Source organism: Zea mays, chromosome 5 (genome assembly GCF_902167145.1).
Source record: "Zea mays cultivar B73 chromosome 5, Zm-B73-REFERENCE-NAM-5.0, whole genome shotgun sequence".
Taxonomy (NCBI): Eukaryota; Viridiplantae; Streptophyta; class Magnoliopsida; order Poales; family Poaceae; genus Zea; species Zea mays.
The window spans coordinates 164,434,881-164,451,801 of NC_050100.1; positions in this window are offsets into that span (position 1 = coordinate 164,434,881).

Below are 16,921 nucleotides of genomic sequence, written 5' to 3' on the forward strand. Positions count from 1 at the left end.
TGGGATTGCTCAAGTGATTCAATGGGAAAATATTGCGCTGCCGTCCGAAAGCTGGAAGACAAGTTCGAGGGTCTGGAATTTCATCATGTGGAAAGGGATCGTAACATAGCAGCTGATGTACTATCCAAGCTCGGATCCAGTCGAACTCAGGTCCCACCTGGAATCTTCATGCAAGAAATTCTGCAGCCGAGTATCTCAATGGATCGAACAGAAGAGTGCAACATCATAGATCAGCCCGAGTCAGACTCTGATGACTGGAGAAAGCCGATCATTAAGTATATAAAAAATGAAGAAGAACCAGACGACAAGAACTCGGCAGAGCGCATTGCCAGGCAGTCGGCTCACTATACACTCATTGGGGAGATATTGTACAAAAGGGGCGCATCAGGCATCCTCATGAAGTGCGTTCTCCCGTCCACTGGGAAGCAACTTCTGGAGGAGGTCCATGCAGGGCAATGTGGAATTCATGCAGCATCCAGAACACTAGTCGGGAAGGTTTTCAGGTCAGGATTCTATTGGCCGACAGCGAAGAACGATGCAGCCGAGTTAGTTCAGAGGTGCGAAGCTTGCCAATACTTGTCAAAGCAACAGCACATGCCAGCACAGCAACTACAGACCATACCAGTAACCTGGCCTTTCGCATGCTGGGGACTGGATATGATTGGACCTTTCAAGAGAGCTCAAGGGGGATATACTCATGTATTGGTGGCGATTGACAAATTCACTAAATGGATAGAGTTCAAGCCCATTGCTTCTTTAACCTCTGCTAAGGCCGTGGAATTCATACAAGACATAATATACAGATTCGGGATACCAAACAGCATCATCACTGACTTAGGATCCAACTTCACCAGTTCAGAATTCTTCGATTTCTGCGAGCAAAAGAGCATTCAGATCAAGTACGCGTCTGTAGCACATCCAAGAGCCAACGGGCAGGTTGAGCGAGCCAACGGAATGATATTGGAGGCACTCAGGAAAAAAAGTCTTCGATAAGAATGAAAAATTCGCAGGAAAGTGGATAAGGGAATTGCCTTATGTTGTTTGGAGCCTAAGAACCCAACCTAGCCGAGCCCTGCATGGGAACACCCCTTTCTTCATGGTCTATGGGTCGGAGGCAGTGCTACCTGCTGATCTCAAGTTTGGGGCGCCAAGGTTGATCTTCGACAGTATAGCAGAAGCTGAGGCCACCAGACTAGAGGACATTGATGTACTCGAGGAGGAACGGCTAAATGCAGTGATCCAATCAGCACGATACCAGCAGACTCTAAGACGCTACCACGACAAGGCCGTGCGGCAACGATTCTTCTCAGTAGGAGATCTCGTCCTCCGCCGAATGATAACGGGGGAGGGACGGCACAAGTTATCACCCTTATGGGAAGGACCCTTTGTGGTAGCAGAAGTCACTCGGCCCGGATCGTATCGTCTCACTCAGATGGATGGCACAGAAGTTGGGAACTCCTGGAATATAGAACACCTCAGAAAGTTTTATCCCTAGCTGTATCTCAAAACTGCTGGGACAACGATGTAATCTGTAAAGTGGAAATATGTCATCAATAAAAAAGAGGTTTTCAAAGATACTCAGTTCATCTACGATTGACTTGCATTCTTACTTAACTCGGGGTGACCACTATGCCCTGCTAACGGAGCAATCGACTTAAGTCGGCGACGACTTAAGGCGGTGCAACATGCTCACGCTTACTTAACTCGGGGTGACCACTATGCCCTGCTAACGGAGCAATCGACTTAAGTCGGCGATGACTTAAGGCGGTGCAACATGCTCACGCTTACTTAACTCGGGGTGACCACTATGCCCTGCTAACGGAGCAATCGACTTAAGTCGGCGACGACTTAAGGCGGTGCAACATGCTCACGCTTACTTAACTCGGGGTGACCACTATGCCCTGCTAACGGAGCAATCGACTTAAGTCGGCGACGACTTAAGGCGGTGCAACATGCTCACGCTTACTTAACTCGGGGTGACCACTATGCCCTGCTAACGGATCAATCGGCTAAAGTCAGTGGTGGCTAAAAGCCGGTGCAACATGCTCATGCCCATGCAATTAAGGGGATGACTTCTATATCCCGCAAACAAATCTCATAATCATCGTGCGTCGTTTTCATTACTGCAAAATTACGAACTAATGAATTCTGATACAATAAGAGAGCAGTTATATCATCCGAATACTAAACTGAGGTCCTCTAACTCGATCATACTAACTGCGCGCTCAAAGCACGCAAAATGTTTTCTATTTGGCAATGTCTTTCTCAGGAGCGACCGACGAAGAAGGGCGACTCGAGGAATCAGGGGCAGCGATCACGTCAGCCCTTATGTCCTCAGGAACAACCACGCCGGGTCTCCTCATCAAGATTCGTCCCGCCCGAATAGCCTTGTCCATGGCTTTGTCGCGCTGGGCTTTGAGAGTAACAGCAGTCTCCTCGGCAACTTTAGCAGCCAGTCGAGCGGTCTCTAACTCCTGGGCGATGGACTTCTTGGAAGCTCGGAGTTCTTTGATAGTAGCATCCTTTGCTGATATCAACTGCTTGAGGCGAGTCACCTCATCTGAAGATTCCTGCAGCCTACAACGCTGATTGTCCAACTCCTCCATTGTGAAGCGATGACTCCTCTCCAAGATGGTTAGCGAGTTACTGGAATCACGATACAACCTGTCAAGATTGTCACGAGAAGCAGCAAGGATACGCTTTTCTTCCTGCAAACAAAAATCAACCCCTTCAGAAACTAAACAAGTGATAGGAACACAGCAAGGCAAGGCACAGTTTTGTAAGTCACCTTTTCAGAGTCGAGCCGAGCATGGAGAGAAGAACTCAGGGCATTGGCGTCATCCAAGGCAGCAGAGACCTGATTCAACTCAGTTTGGCTCTGAAAGTACTTCTCCTCGAAGTCAGCGCACCGTCGAGCCATTTCAGCCTGATCTCGGGAATGTTTTTCCTCAAGAGTTGCAATTTGCCGAGTCATTCCTAGCAAGAGGTAATCAAACAAAACGAGGTCAAAAGGTAAAATAGTCCACAACCAAGGCAAAGAGAAAGAAGAAAGGGCACTAACCAGCGTTGGTTGTCTCCAATTCGGATACACGGCGCTGGAGTGACACTGGGCTCCAGCACGCAAGAGACGAGGCCACTTCTGGGACGGAAGCACCCTGCAATCTTAGCTGGCTAGCCATCCCATCCACCAAAGCCTGATAAGGAGAACAAGTGAGTATAATGACAGAAGTTCATACAACGTAAAAATCAAGCTAAAACACATCACAATACCTGGAGGTTGGAAAAGAACGAAGGTATTCCCAAGTCAGGAGAAATCAGTTGATAGGCAGATGTAAGACCGCCACCCGGAGCAGCTTGCAATGGACCAGCAGAAATCAGCTCAGCGCCTTCAACAGAGCCCAGCACTCGGTTGGCAGGGACGCTGCCCTCTAAAGCGACCTCCTGACCCAAAGTTTGGGCTACCACCATGCAGCCAGAGTGTGGAGGAGATCCTGCGTGAACATCCATGGAAGTACAGGAAGGAGACCCTGCTCGGGCACCCTCGGGGGCTGGGTCATAGTTGGCGCCGCCCACTTGAGCCGGATCATTCCCGGCAGCACCCTCGGGGGCTGGGCAGTGGCTTATACTCTTCACCCGAGCTAAGTCATCCCCGGCGACATCCTCGGGGGCTGGGCATGCGATAGCACCATTCTTGAGGTCCAGGCTCTCTGCAGTAACCACTTCTAAGGTTGATGGGCCCTCAACTACTTCCATGGGACCAGGACGATCCAAGTCAGTCTCTCGACCCTCGAGATCGCGCTCTAAGGTCGACGAGGCACGGGATAACCTCAACCCAGCATCAGGCACGGCAGCACAAGCCTCTGTTGCATCATCACCCACTGGCTCTGATAGCAAGTCTTCTGGGACCATATCCTCAAGAGTTTGATCGAAATTGGCCAGAGACAGTTCTTGCAGACCAATGAGGGCAGACAGAGTAGGAGAAGGAACTCCACTACTCTCACCGCCGGCGATGAGCTGCCGACTGTTTTTCCGAGTCAAAGGAACTTCATCCTCTTCCTCCTCATTCTCCACAGTGACAACACAAGCAGCACCCCCATTGGGATCAGTAGCAGTCTGGGTACACCCATTGGGATCAGCGTCAGTAGGTCCAGTCGCCGGCACTTCTTCAGCGGCAGGAACTGAGGTACCAGCGTCTTCATCAAAACTGGATACTCGCCGGAGGCGTCTTCTCTTCTTCTTCTGCTCATCAGCAGAAGGCTCAGGCTGATTGGTTCGGCTAGGGCGCCTCGGGCGAGTGCTGACAGGTTTCTGAACATCCAAAATTGTATCAACTTCTCGGAGAGGCACCACTGCCAACGTACCAGCAGGAGCAGCGCCGGAAGAATCCTTAGCTAGCAGATCAAGCATGGCATTTATATCTGCATCACTAGGGTTCAAGGGCACCTCGAAATGGACCTCTCGTTCGTCAGCAGGAATCTCCCCAAGCGAAGTAACCAAAACACTGACTTCTTCAGCAGAGGGTCGCACTCTAAGGCCCAGACTGCCATCAGTAACAGGTGGATTTGATACAAATAGGGTGAAGGCTTTGGGAGGAGGCAGGTTCCAGGCCGAGTATGCCACTGGAGCACCAACATTGGACACCTTGCCCCTAAGGATCATTTCTAGATGGCTCACCAAGTCTGCTGAAGGGATTCTCCTGTTGGTAACCCGAGTTGAGTCGGCTAGCCCCCGATACAGATAAGCTGGGTAGGCCCTGTCTTTCAGTGGCTGAATGTTTTTGAAAACAAAGTCAGTGACCACAGCTTCAGCAGTTAGACCTCTTCCTTTCAGCAGTCCAACTTCAGCTAGCAATACACTTGCCTCAATTACCTCCTCGTTCGTGGGAGACTCGGTCCAACTTGGAGTGCGAACGTCTGGCTGTCTTCCCGACCGGGAAGGGAGAGAATTTCCATAATTGTCAACTATGAACCACTCTAGATGTCATCCCTTAATATTGTCCTTAAGAGGAATCTCAAGGTACTCAGTCTTCCGCCCGCGGCGCATCTCCAAACTGGCACCTCCAACCAACTGATGCTGTCCTCCAGCCATCCCAGGACGGCAATGATACAGATATTTCCACAAACCGAAATGCGGCAGCACGCCAAGGAAGGCTTCGCACAAGTGAACGAAGATGGAGATTTGCAGAATTGAGTTAGGGTTCAGATGGGTCAGGTTTATGTGGTAGAAATCAAGAAGGCCTCGGAAAAAGGGAGAGATGGGAAGGCCAAGGCCGCGGAGAAGAAAAGGGGCGTAAACTACAGATTCATGGGTATCCTCTGTCGGAACAGTGGTCCCGTGGCAAATCCGCCAGGAACAGAGTTCCCACAGAGGAAGAACCCCGATAGATACGAGGTGAAGGAGTTCAACTTCAGAAATTATGGACATATGGTTACCTGCGAAAGGCAGCTGGCTGTTGGGGTCGATTGGTGGGATCACCGCAGCAGATGAATTTGCAGTTTTTCTCTTGGGCGCCATATCGATTCTACTAGCAGGCAGAGTGGAGGCGAGCAGCAGAGAGGATTCGGGTGCAGGAATGCAAGAACTAGGGCACGGAAAGCAAAGGCGGCTAAAAGCGCAGCTCTTATGGATATTCTCGGGCCAGATACCGTTTCAAAAAGTGCTCAGTCATCACCCGACGGTTATTTCCGAAACCCCAGCATGCCACGTGGACATCTGGCAATTATTTCCGAAAAAGCCGACGTGCCACTTCATCACTCGGTTATTATCCTCAAAATAACTCGTGCGGCCGGCTATTACTCGGCGTTGCCTCTAACGCACCGACCTCGTGTTCAATCGCTCGACATTACTTCTAAAATGCCGACGTCGACCTTCAATCATTCGGCGTTGCCTCTAAAACGCTAACCTCATATTCAATCGCTCGGCATTACTTCTAAAATACCGACGTCGACCTTCAATCATTCGGCGTTGCCTCTAAAACGCTAACCTCATATTCAATCGCTCGGCATTACCTCTAAAATGTCGACGCCGACCTTCAATCACTCGGCGTTGCCTCTAAAACGCTGACCTCGTACTAAATCGCTCGGCATTACTTCTAAAATGCCGACGCCGACCTTCAATCGCTCGGCGTTGCCTCTAAAACGCTGACCTCGTATTCAATCGCTCGGCGTTACTTCTAAAATGTCGACGCCGACCTTCACTTACTCGGCGTTGCCTCTAAAACGCTAACCTCGTACTCAATCGCTCAGCATTACTTCTAAAATGCCGACGCCGACCTTCAATCGCTCGGCGTTGCCTCTAAAATGCTGACCTCGTATTCAATCGCTCGGCATTACTTCTAAAATGCCGACACCGACCTCCACTTACTCGGCGTTGCCTCTAAAACGCTGATCTCGTGTTCGATTGCTCGGTGTTACTTCTAAAATGCTGATGTCGACCTTCAATCGCTCGGCGTTGCTTCTAAAACGCCGATACCGACTACAATATTACTCGACAGCTACTTCTGGAAGCGTCAGTGTGATGCACAATTTATTCATCTACTGTATCAAAAGAATCAGTTCAACAATCAGGGAAAGTGAGTCATCGAGAAGGGGCCAACGTCGGTTTTTCATTAAGGGGAAGATAATAAGCTTACAAACCAACTCTTTGCGAGTTGGTGCTTCCCTACTACTACTCTACATTACTACTACATTATTCTAACTACACTATACTAATATCTAAAGACTAGTGGCGTTTAGCCACTGGCCTTGCTGCTGCTGCCCTTGCCGCCGCCGCCCCTGGTGCTGCCTTTGCTGCTGCCGCCTCTGGTGCTGCCCGTGCTGCTGCCGCCTCTGGTGCTGCCCTTGCCGCCGCTGCCCCCGCCGCCGTTGCTGCCGTCACCGTCGCCGTCGCCACCATCGTCGTCGTCGTCGTCGTCGTCATCCTCGTCCTCGCCGCCGTCCGAGTCCTCCTCGTCCGAGGAGAACTCAGACTCATCCGAGCCCTCGAGCCCGGATCGCTCGACGGCCCGGATGTACGTCCAGACCTCCGCGGCAATCCCCTGGGAGTCGTCTGAATCATCAGACGACGCCGGGGGAGAGACGGGAGCCGGAGATCCCTCGGACTCGGAGGAGAACTCCTCCTCCGAGTATTCCGAGTCGCTGAAATCCTCCGACGGAGGAGTCGGCTCACGCTTGCGTTTGTTACCCTTGCCCATGGCGGAAGCAGACAGAAGGGAGGAGAAGGATGCAGTAAAGAACAGTGAAGAGATGTGAAAAAACCAGAGGAGCAAGGGCGTTATTTATAGAAGGGAAAGGCAACTGCTCACTTCCAACTGCGGTCACTGAACAGTCGCAAAGCATTCAATAAGCACTCCCACCCATCTGAAGACACGTCGGACGGCTGACGCCGTTTCATGCAACACTACACCCATTGGGACTCCAGTCAACAGCGCAAAGGATATGATTACACTAGCCGTCCCATCACATTACTACTCAGAAGCAGCCGGCTAAAACACTCAGCGTACCAAGCCGTCCCTTGCCCACACCCATTGGGGGGGACGCCCAGGAATTATCAGTATATTTTTCAAAACGGTCACATCCGTGCAGGGCACGCAGTAAATACCTCAAGACAAAAATGAGATATCAGTAAGGATCAGAGGAAAGCCAAATATAGCCAGTGGAGTACAAAATATGGTCGACAGAAGCGACTTGAAGACTAGACAGAGAACGTCCATCAAATGTCCAATCAGTCACAGAGCAAATAAATTGTACTGCCTAGCAAGATATGGATGGATTGCGAACTCGGCTGCAAAAGACAAAATACATGTTGACCTCTGAAGCATAATATTGATGACATAGTGCGGATGACATCATGCCAAATTTTTTACAAGCAGAAAGAATAATCTTCAGCAAAAGGACACAAAAGAAAGACCTTCGAGTGGATTATCCTCAAAAATCCACTTGAAGGTCGGGGGCTACACCCATTGGGTGCACCTCTGGTGCACCCCATGGATTATCACTCCAAGCCGAGATAGTGCTGATTTCTAAGGTGTGGGACAAGATTAAAAAAGCCAAACCAAAACGAATGAACACAAATGGAAATAATCTCTACTGAAGACCTTCGAGTAGATTATTTTCTAAAATCTACTCGAAGCTCGGGGGCTACACCCATTGGGTGCACCTCCGGTGCACCCAATGAAGTTCAGAATCCTACAAATTGGAATGCCGACCTCTAAGGCACAGGCACGAAACTAGGTTCTGGTCAACGAGTGATCGGAGCAGGAGAAGACAACAGGAAGCCATCTTTCTTCAAATTACCTGCAAGCTGGACCTGGGATCTTCGGGTTGATTACCTCTAAATTAACCCAAAGATCGGGGGCTTGTGGGGGATAGATATCCCCCGGGTCCACTAAAGAGTAAAGGACCTCACGAAAGGCCCAAGGGCCCAATAAATCGTAAGGTCATTCTTTCGTGGGCCTGGGGAGAAACAACCAGCAAAGCAGAAAGACATAAGGCCGGATTGGTGCAAACACGGACGACCCACAGCGTCAAGCGAATGACCGCAACAGAGATCCGACTTTCCCGTGCTGTAGCCTCCATGCAACGAAGCCATGCAAGGATAAGTCGGCGAGGGTTACGTAGAGATAATCTCAAGAGGTTCACTATCTTTTAGCTACTTGTTGTTATCTTATCCACATGTACTGCCCCACGGTCGAGTATATAAGGCCTAGGGGGCACCCCTTCAGAACGATCGGCCCTTTATTTAGTCACCCACGCCAGCTCTCTGAACTCTCAATCCAGAGAGCCCTCTTGTAACCACATTCGCCTAGCATACTCACCAGGACGTAGGGTGTTACGCATCTCTAAGCGGCCCGAACCTGTAAACCTTGTCCACTGTCCCTCGTGCGATCGGCACGAACCATTTTGCTACAGTTGTCGACACCGTCCTACTCCTAAAACACCTTGAGGGGCAACCCCGGGTGTGCGGTCGGACCCAAAACACCGACACCCCTCACCTGCACTCACGGCGGCCGGCAAGGACAACAGTTCCTGCCGGCCAGCCCTTCTCACACGAAGCCGACCGCTGTCCGCCCCACTCACTCTACGCTTCGCAACCGCCCTTCGCCGCCTACGCCCAGTACTCGGACCAGGCACAACTTCAGCATCCGCAGCGCGCGGTGAAGCCTCTGCCGCTGCCACATCCAAGGCCGCAAAGTAGTCCAAGTCCTCATCCGACGACTCCTCAGTCCACTCAACCGAGCTCCCGGAGTCACCAAAATCAAAAAACTTAGATGCAGACCCATCCGATTTATTACCATCATCCACGGTCGAAGCCGCCAAAAAATTAGTAGTAGCGGTTGCGTGCGCAGGCCCAAAATCTTGAACCTGCGCAGCAACCAAGATTCAGCAACATATCCAAAATTCCCTAACTACCCACACCCACTACGCCACCTGCGAAGACCCAGCCGTCGCGGGCTCCTCCGCTGTCGACTCCGCCGCCACCTTCACAGGATCCTCAACCCTCGGCGCGGCAGTTGGCGACGGGCCTCCGCCGGCTGCAGTGGCTGCGGGGGCATCAGGAGCGCCTTCGGCGATATCCGGAGGCGGCTGCAGGGCGGCCTCGGGTGCAGCCTCCGTCGGGTTCGGCTCCGGGTCAGGCAGCACGCTATTCAAAGCCCCGAAGTCATCCACCCTCTCGCCACGCGCCGCTTGAGACACAACACACAAATTCAGCAAACCCATACATAGCCCACATTCAACAAACACCAAACAAAAGCCAAACATTACCTGACCCCTCGCCGTCTCGGTCCGCTCCCTGACCACCTCTCGACCGTAGGGGCCCCACATCCGGTCGTAGAGGGCTCCGGTGGATTCCTTCACTATAGGGTCCTCAACCTTGTAGATATCACGCTCGAAATCCTCATCAGTTTGGTCGAAGACCTCATAGTGCCGGCACCCTTCGCGAGAGAGCGCGTTCATCGCCCCCTCGCAGGTGACCAGGGAGGCATAAGACATAAACCCCTCCACGATGGTGGGGAGCGCCTGCAACTCCTCCTGTACCCACTCCAGGCAGCGAAGTCCGGGCTCTCGGTCCGACACTTCGAAGTCAGCGGTCCGCGCGCCCAGCTCATGGTATGAATCCATAAGCTGTTTGCGTGTCCGCTCAGCCTCCGTGCGCGTTGCGGCCTCGGCCCTCTCCACACGGCTCTGCAGAGCGCTGAGTCGCTCCTCCAAATGCTCGGCGCGCTCCCTGGCAAGACTGCCCTCCACCCGCGCCAAATTGGTCTCCGCCTGCGCCTTGGCGAGGGCCTCATTGGCCTCCTTCCTCTCCTCCGCCAGTTGGCGCCGGAGGTCAGTCTTCTCCCCCTCCAGCGCGGCCACCTTGTCCGCCAGCTTGCGGCACTTACTGTCGGCGGCCGACTTCTCCCGGACGGCGTCAGCATGTTGCGTCCGAAGTCTCTCAACTTCGGCAGACACAACTGCCGTCAGGGCCCCCGACGACGCACGGTCTGCGAAGTCAGCCGCCTACAAGACACACATAAGACCACAGCCCCGGCGAAGCCGGCAAAAAAAAACCGAAGTCTAGCTCAACGTACCTGACTCAGTGCCTCCTTCATCTCCTTCAGCCAGCGGGACACACCACCCACCTCGTCCCTGACGGCAGCGAGTGCCAGCATCTCGCCGCCGGCACTAAGAGCACCGCCCTTCGCCCTTGGCACCACGGTAGCCGCCGTGGTCGCCGTGGCAGGCGGAACAACAACAAGTTGGCCTTCGTCCGACCCTGCGACGTATCAACAAATTTAAAAAAAAAGAAAAAAATCGAGCCAGCGACTTACCAACAAGATAATCGTCCACACTAATGTCGGTGGCGAAGTCGGCGACGCGCTTGCCCGGCGGCGGCAACTCTCGAGCCGCCTTCGCGGCCTCCGGCACCCTGCTGGACGCCGGTGCAGCCTTCGCAGACTTGGAACCACCGGCGGCAGCCGCAGCCTCCGGCGCCCTGCTGGATGCAGGGACGGCCGACTTTGCCGCCAGCGGCGGCTTGCCTCCGTGGGGGGCAGTAGCCTTCGCAGCCCCCCGCTGCCTCTTCGGCCTGGCTTCATGAAGCCTGACGACCGCCTGGCGCTTCTGTGCAGCTCCCTGGCGATCCTTGTCCATCACTGCCGACACAACAGCAGCAATATTCTGCCCGTAAGGAAACACTTTTCATTCACGAACCATGCGAGATGTAAAAAGTCTTCGCCGGCCGCGCGGGGGATAGGAACATTCTTAGGCCACCAACCCCCGGTAACCCTCAGCATCCGCGCCGAAGACTCCCGGAGCTCGGGCGAAGACATCCTTCCCCCCGGGGCCGCGCATGTCCTCATCAATTCTCTAGCAAAACCATCGGAAACCCTAAGTCCTCCCATAGCAGTACCTAGTTTCCTCTTCTTAGAGGACGGGGCGGCCGCCGACGCGGGGTCGTCTCTAGACTCTACCACCGGTTTCTTCCCACGACGATCCACATCGTCTTGGCCGGGGTAACCGCCATACGGCAGACAATTCAACTCAAAAACCCTGTTCAAGCGGTCATTCGACCCGCGAATATCCCAGCTACGCTGGCCCTCTGTCCTCGGCACGTACCGACCAACGATCCGCACCGCCCCATCCTCCGCCTCACGCACAAAGGCGGCCGGATCGCGGCTATGCAGATCAAGCGCGAAGGCAGGACTTCAAACCAGCTTCCCACCATGGGAAGGCATCTGGCGAGGGCACACTTCGCCCAATGCCCAGCCATGAGCCAAAGGCCATACCCCGTACGCCACAAATTCCTCAACCAAATTGCGCCCGCTGCTTAGGCCGGCGGCGCACCGAAGGGCCCCTTCGTCCGCATCCTCCTCCGCCACTTCAAAAGGCGGGTATGCTGAGTAAAAATGCGAGCACATCTCGGACACAGGGAGCCCCGGATGGTCTTCGACTGTACCCTCCGCGACGTAAAACCAAAACTCATGCCAATTGCCCCACTTGTTGCGGGCGCAAAGAACCAACTCAACTACCTCCATCGTGGTCTTGCCGGTCTTCGACGTAAATGTACAGGACCCAAACTGGGCAACTTCATCTCCAATCATCCTCTTCTGCCAGTGCAGGCAATAGTACTTCGCGAAGACTTCGACTGATGGCTGTCCGCCGTACGAAGTCGTCGCCCAGACATACTTCGACAGAGCCACTACGTCATTTGGAGTCAGCTGATGGATCTGAACATCAAATCTGCGCAGGACTTCTCCAACAAATCAGTGCGCAAGCAGGCGGAGACCAGCGGCGAAGAACGCCTCGAACACAACCAATTCGCCCTCTGGCTCGGGGACTTCCTCCGTCCCCGGGACACGAGCGACCGCCGCCAAAGTAACCCAGCCGCTGCATATCTTGCACGCGGACCGACGACATCCGCGACACACCAAAATCCACCGTATCGCCGGCGCGCAACTCCTCCGCCGCCGCAGTACTCAGCCTTTCCTCAGACGGCGCGTCGGCCGGCGGTGTAGCGGCAGCAAAAGAAGAAGAGGTCGGCATCGCTACGTACCATCGACGGCAGCGGGCGGTCTGTTTCACTGGAGCCAGATCTCCGGCGAACAGGAGCAAGGAGGGCAGACGAGCAGCGAGACGGTGGAAAAGGCGGCTAGGGTTTTCACGGAGCGCGAAAAGATAAAGTTTAAAACGCGCCGCCCCCCGCCCCCTTTTATACACAGGGCGCGGCGCTTCGGGAAACCCGTCGTCCAACAGTACGGTGTCAATCAATGGTCATGTCAAAAACCCCTGCGGAACCACTTCGAGCGAGGGCAGCGTCTCCGCCATCTAGCGACGTTTTCGGCACCAGATGACTTAGTCGAACTGGTCCCTCGGAGGGCAAATGTTGGGGCGAAGGCGAAGACGCCACCCTTCGCTCGAGGCCTTCGCCGTGGTCGTTGGTCCAACGGAGACAAGACAACGGGCAGGGACACCCTTCGCCCCATACGACATCGGACGAAGACCTGTGACGAGGTCATTCCACCGTGCGGCCTCGTCCAGCATGGAGGCCCACGTGTGATCCGGCCCATTGTAACAGGCCCTGCGTGGCCGCTGCGTGTTACGGGCCTAATTTGTAAAGGCATCTCTGTAATTACAGTCTGTAACCCCGCTTTATGGGAATATTCTGGGGACAACCTAGGTGTCTGAGGGCACATGCGTCCTTAACACAAGACGCTGGGCACTCAGATACCTATAAATACCCCCGCACAGTGCCCTTGTGAGGCTAGATTAACAGAGCTAGTGCCATCTTACGCGAGAACCCTGTTTACGTCACTACACACCCCCGTTGGATCCTCTTGCGGCAGAGAGCAAGTTCCAACATCAGGCGATGAACTGCTAGTAGGTGGGCTCGATGTAGTGGAGGAGGTGGTAAATGTGAGCGAGCGCGACCACGTTCGTCGTCGCAGCGCACACCAGCATCGCGGCCGTGTACGCTGCCGATGCCCACTGCATCGGGCCCAGCATGGCTCGGCTACCACCACCGGCGCTCCTCTCGAGTCCTGTAGCAGCGCGCGCAGCAGCAGTAGCAGCTAGGTGGGGCGGGGCCGATCAGATGAAGAGACGAAGGGGGAGGCCAGCACAGACAAGCAGGCTCTCCTCTACTTGGTTTGGCTTTTGTGTGTGCTGGGTGGACAAGGCTGAGTGGGCGTGAGCGGACGGCGTGGAGGCACCATTAGTCTTACAAGACTAAGGGTGTGTTTGGTTTGACTTTTGGCTTTGGCTTTTGCCCCCCTAAAAGCCAAAAGCCAACCAAAGGGCTGGATCCAGGAAGTAACTTTTTCTAAAAGCCGACTTTCTTGTAGTGCAAATCTGAAAGCACCCCTGGACCTGCTTTTAGTGGCTTTTCGGATGGAATTGTGAAAACATATATCGAAGAATTTTTAACGACTTTTAGTGGTTTTCACCAAACGGTTTTTAACGGTTTTTAGCTTTTTAACAGCTTACAGCCTACAGCGGCTTTTTGCACAGCTCACAGCCCACAGCAACTTTTTTAACAGCCACAGCCCAACCAAACAGACCCTAACTTCTAAGAGTTGAACGGACGCGCCTGGGAGATGCCTTAACTTCCGAGAACAACATTTCTAGCCGTCAGAAGTTTTCTTCATTTCCAAGAGCTCTCTTCCTAGTCGTCGGAAGTTGCCTTTATTTCCGAGAGACAACAATTGTCATCAGAAGTTATTTACTTCGTACGAGTTCTTTAGAAAGCCCTAGAAAGTTAGTTGAATGTAGGAAGTTTTGTTTTTTTGGTGTTGTGTCACATAGGTTTAGAAAAAAATCTGAAGGTGGTCCTTTTCCTCGTTGCTAATTCCACTGCACGTCTGCACCAGAGAAATTTTAATCAGTAACTGAGATGGCAGAAACTATTAACATGTAGTTGAAGAAGTGTGCCATTTATGCTATGCAACATCAAAGCATCAAGTAGAAATTTCAGTTGAAAGTGCACCTTTTGGGTTACCAACAAATCTAAGGAACTATTTAATCCACAAAGAGGTGACATGGAACTAATCAATATGAATGTTGAAGATCAGAGCTCCTATTGAGACTAGCTAGTAGTACTCCATGAGTTAGTAATCTCGAAAAAACCGAGAAATGCACTTTATCTTAGCTAAAAGATCGAGAAATGTATTTTTTATAGTTCGCTCGGTCTCTCGTCTTCCTTCAATTAGCGAGATGATACTATCCGTTGCGTTGCGAGTGGCTTCATGTCATGTTAGACTTTGATGTTTTCTTATGTCTCATGTGGAAGATAAAAACCCACATCACTTGATGAGGCATGACAATAATAAAACCGCGGAACCATAATAACCAGTGTTTTATACGAGATATATGATGCCCAAAGTCAATAATAAAATCACTCGTGTAAGAAAATAAATGTAAATGTGACGCCCAAAATCAATAACAAAATTGGCCATATAATGTAATATAACGTATTTATTATAGCATATGTATCTAGAGTACATGTATTATTGGTGTGGTTTTATTACCTCCAAAGTTGTTTTAAGCTTAAATGTTTAAATTTAACTAATTTCATGGGAAAACATTAATATATGTGGCACTAAATTGATATCACTAGATACACCTAATATATAAATATGTATATATCTTATTTGATTTCATACACCATGTTATTATTTTCTATAAAATTTATTAATTAAGAAAGTTTGACTTTAAGATTTGGGGAAATTAATTTATTTTAGGATATAGATTATAGTTAGAAGCATATAGATTTTGTAATTATATAATTTAATAATAAAATTAAAACTGGTCCAGCTGTCGCGCACACGTCAGCCCAAACCCGGTGGCCCCGCCGCTCGAAACCAAATCAATCACGGGGCTAAACGTGCCCACGCGGGTCCCACTGTCGCATAAACCCGCCGGTTAGGCTCTTCCTTCCTCTGTAACCCACCAGCACACCCATCCGCCAGCCCTCCTGGCCCCATTCCTCTCTCTCCCCTCCCTCCTCTCCACCGCCACCGCTTCATCCCCTTCATCTCCACCTCCTACGAGGCGGCCGCCGCCTCCATGCTCGGCCGCGACCGCAGGGCCTCAGCTCTAGCAGCGTTCAATACTGTAGGCTAGCGGAGAGGTGGGGGATGGCGAAGCCGACGCCGGTGGCCTCGGCAGAGGAGGCGGCGGCGATGCGGCGCCGGCTGAGGCGCCTGGTGGCCGCGGTGGCGGCCGGGAGCGCCGACGCCGAGGCCTTCGACGAGGCTGCAGAGGCGCTCGCCAAGCTCAGGGACGCCGAGCTTGGCCCCCGCAAGGACAGGACCGGCGACGGCCGGGAGAACAAGCGCAGCACGGAGGCCGCCGTGCCGGAGCACTTCCTTTGCCCCATCTCCTCAGAGATCATGAGGGATCCCGTCGTCCTCGCCTCCGGCCAGGTAGTCCACAAATCATAGGCATAGAGGGTATAATAGCAAAGTGTCAACACTTGGGTGGCGAGATTGCAAATATTTCCGCCACATCGCCTTCCCTTGCCTTCTCCGTGGCTTGGTCCTTGCTTTTTGCTCGCTGGGTTTTTTTATTTTACCAGCGTGAAATTGCCGTTTCTCAGCCTGTTGGTAACTGCGACGTTTGTGGAAGCACAAGCTGAGTTTTAGCCTGCCTATTAGTACGATTTTTTAAGAACATAATTGAAGTGCGATTTTATTATTTTCTATAAGTAATAGAGTGATCGACGACGACGGGACGGATTTCGAATTTCCTTTTAGCGCCTATATAATTTACCTACCCTTCCCGGCGCAAGTGCTTTTGATTGCTCCTTCTCTCGTGTCCTCATCCTTCTCTGCGCTAGCGCTGCTGCGACGTCTGAACCTCCACACACAGCTAAATTTATTTTGTGGTGTGCCAGAAGCTTCTGAATTCTGATGATACAGCCACCTGTCCCTTTCGAGCCTCCGACAGTTTTGTTTGTGCTCCCTTTATTTCAGTCTAGATTTTTTTTTCTTCATATCTGCTACTTTATACTCGTGATTCGCCGCTCCCCCGTGATGTGACTGCGGCTGCTGAGCAGTGTTTTAAAAAAATTCCGTCTACTAGTTTTTTACTTTTCCATTTGTTACAACTTTCTCTTTCGGCGATACTGTTGCTTTTGTCGATCGATTATTGGTGGGTTATTATTCTTCAGTCATGAGATAAAATAGACTGTTCTTACTGACGACAGAGTACGATAATTTTCTGTGCTGTTCTTAATTACTCCTATTTAACTACTTGCTAGCTCTAGTAAAATTACGATTCCTGATTGAATAAGTGTTCCATACCTGTTGCTGGAATTGTCGTTGCACAGTTCTCTTTTACTTTTCTCCATGCAAGTAGGATAAATAGAAATGAGCCCATATGGTGATTCTTCCTCTTCGCCACGCAACCGCGTGCGCTTCCGCTCTCTTTCCACGGATGAT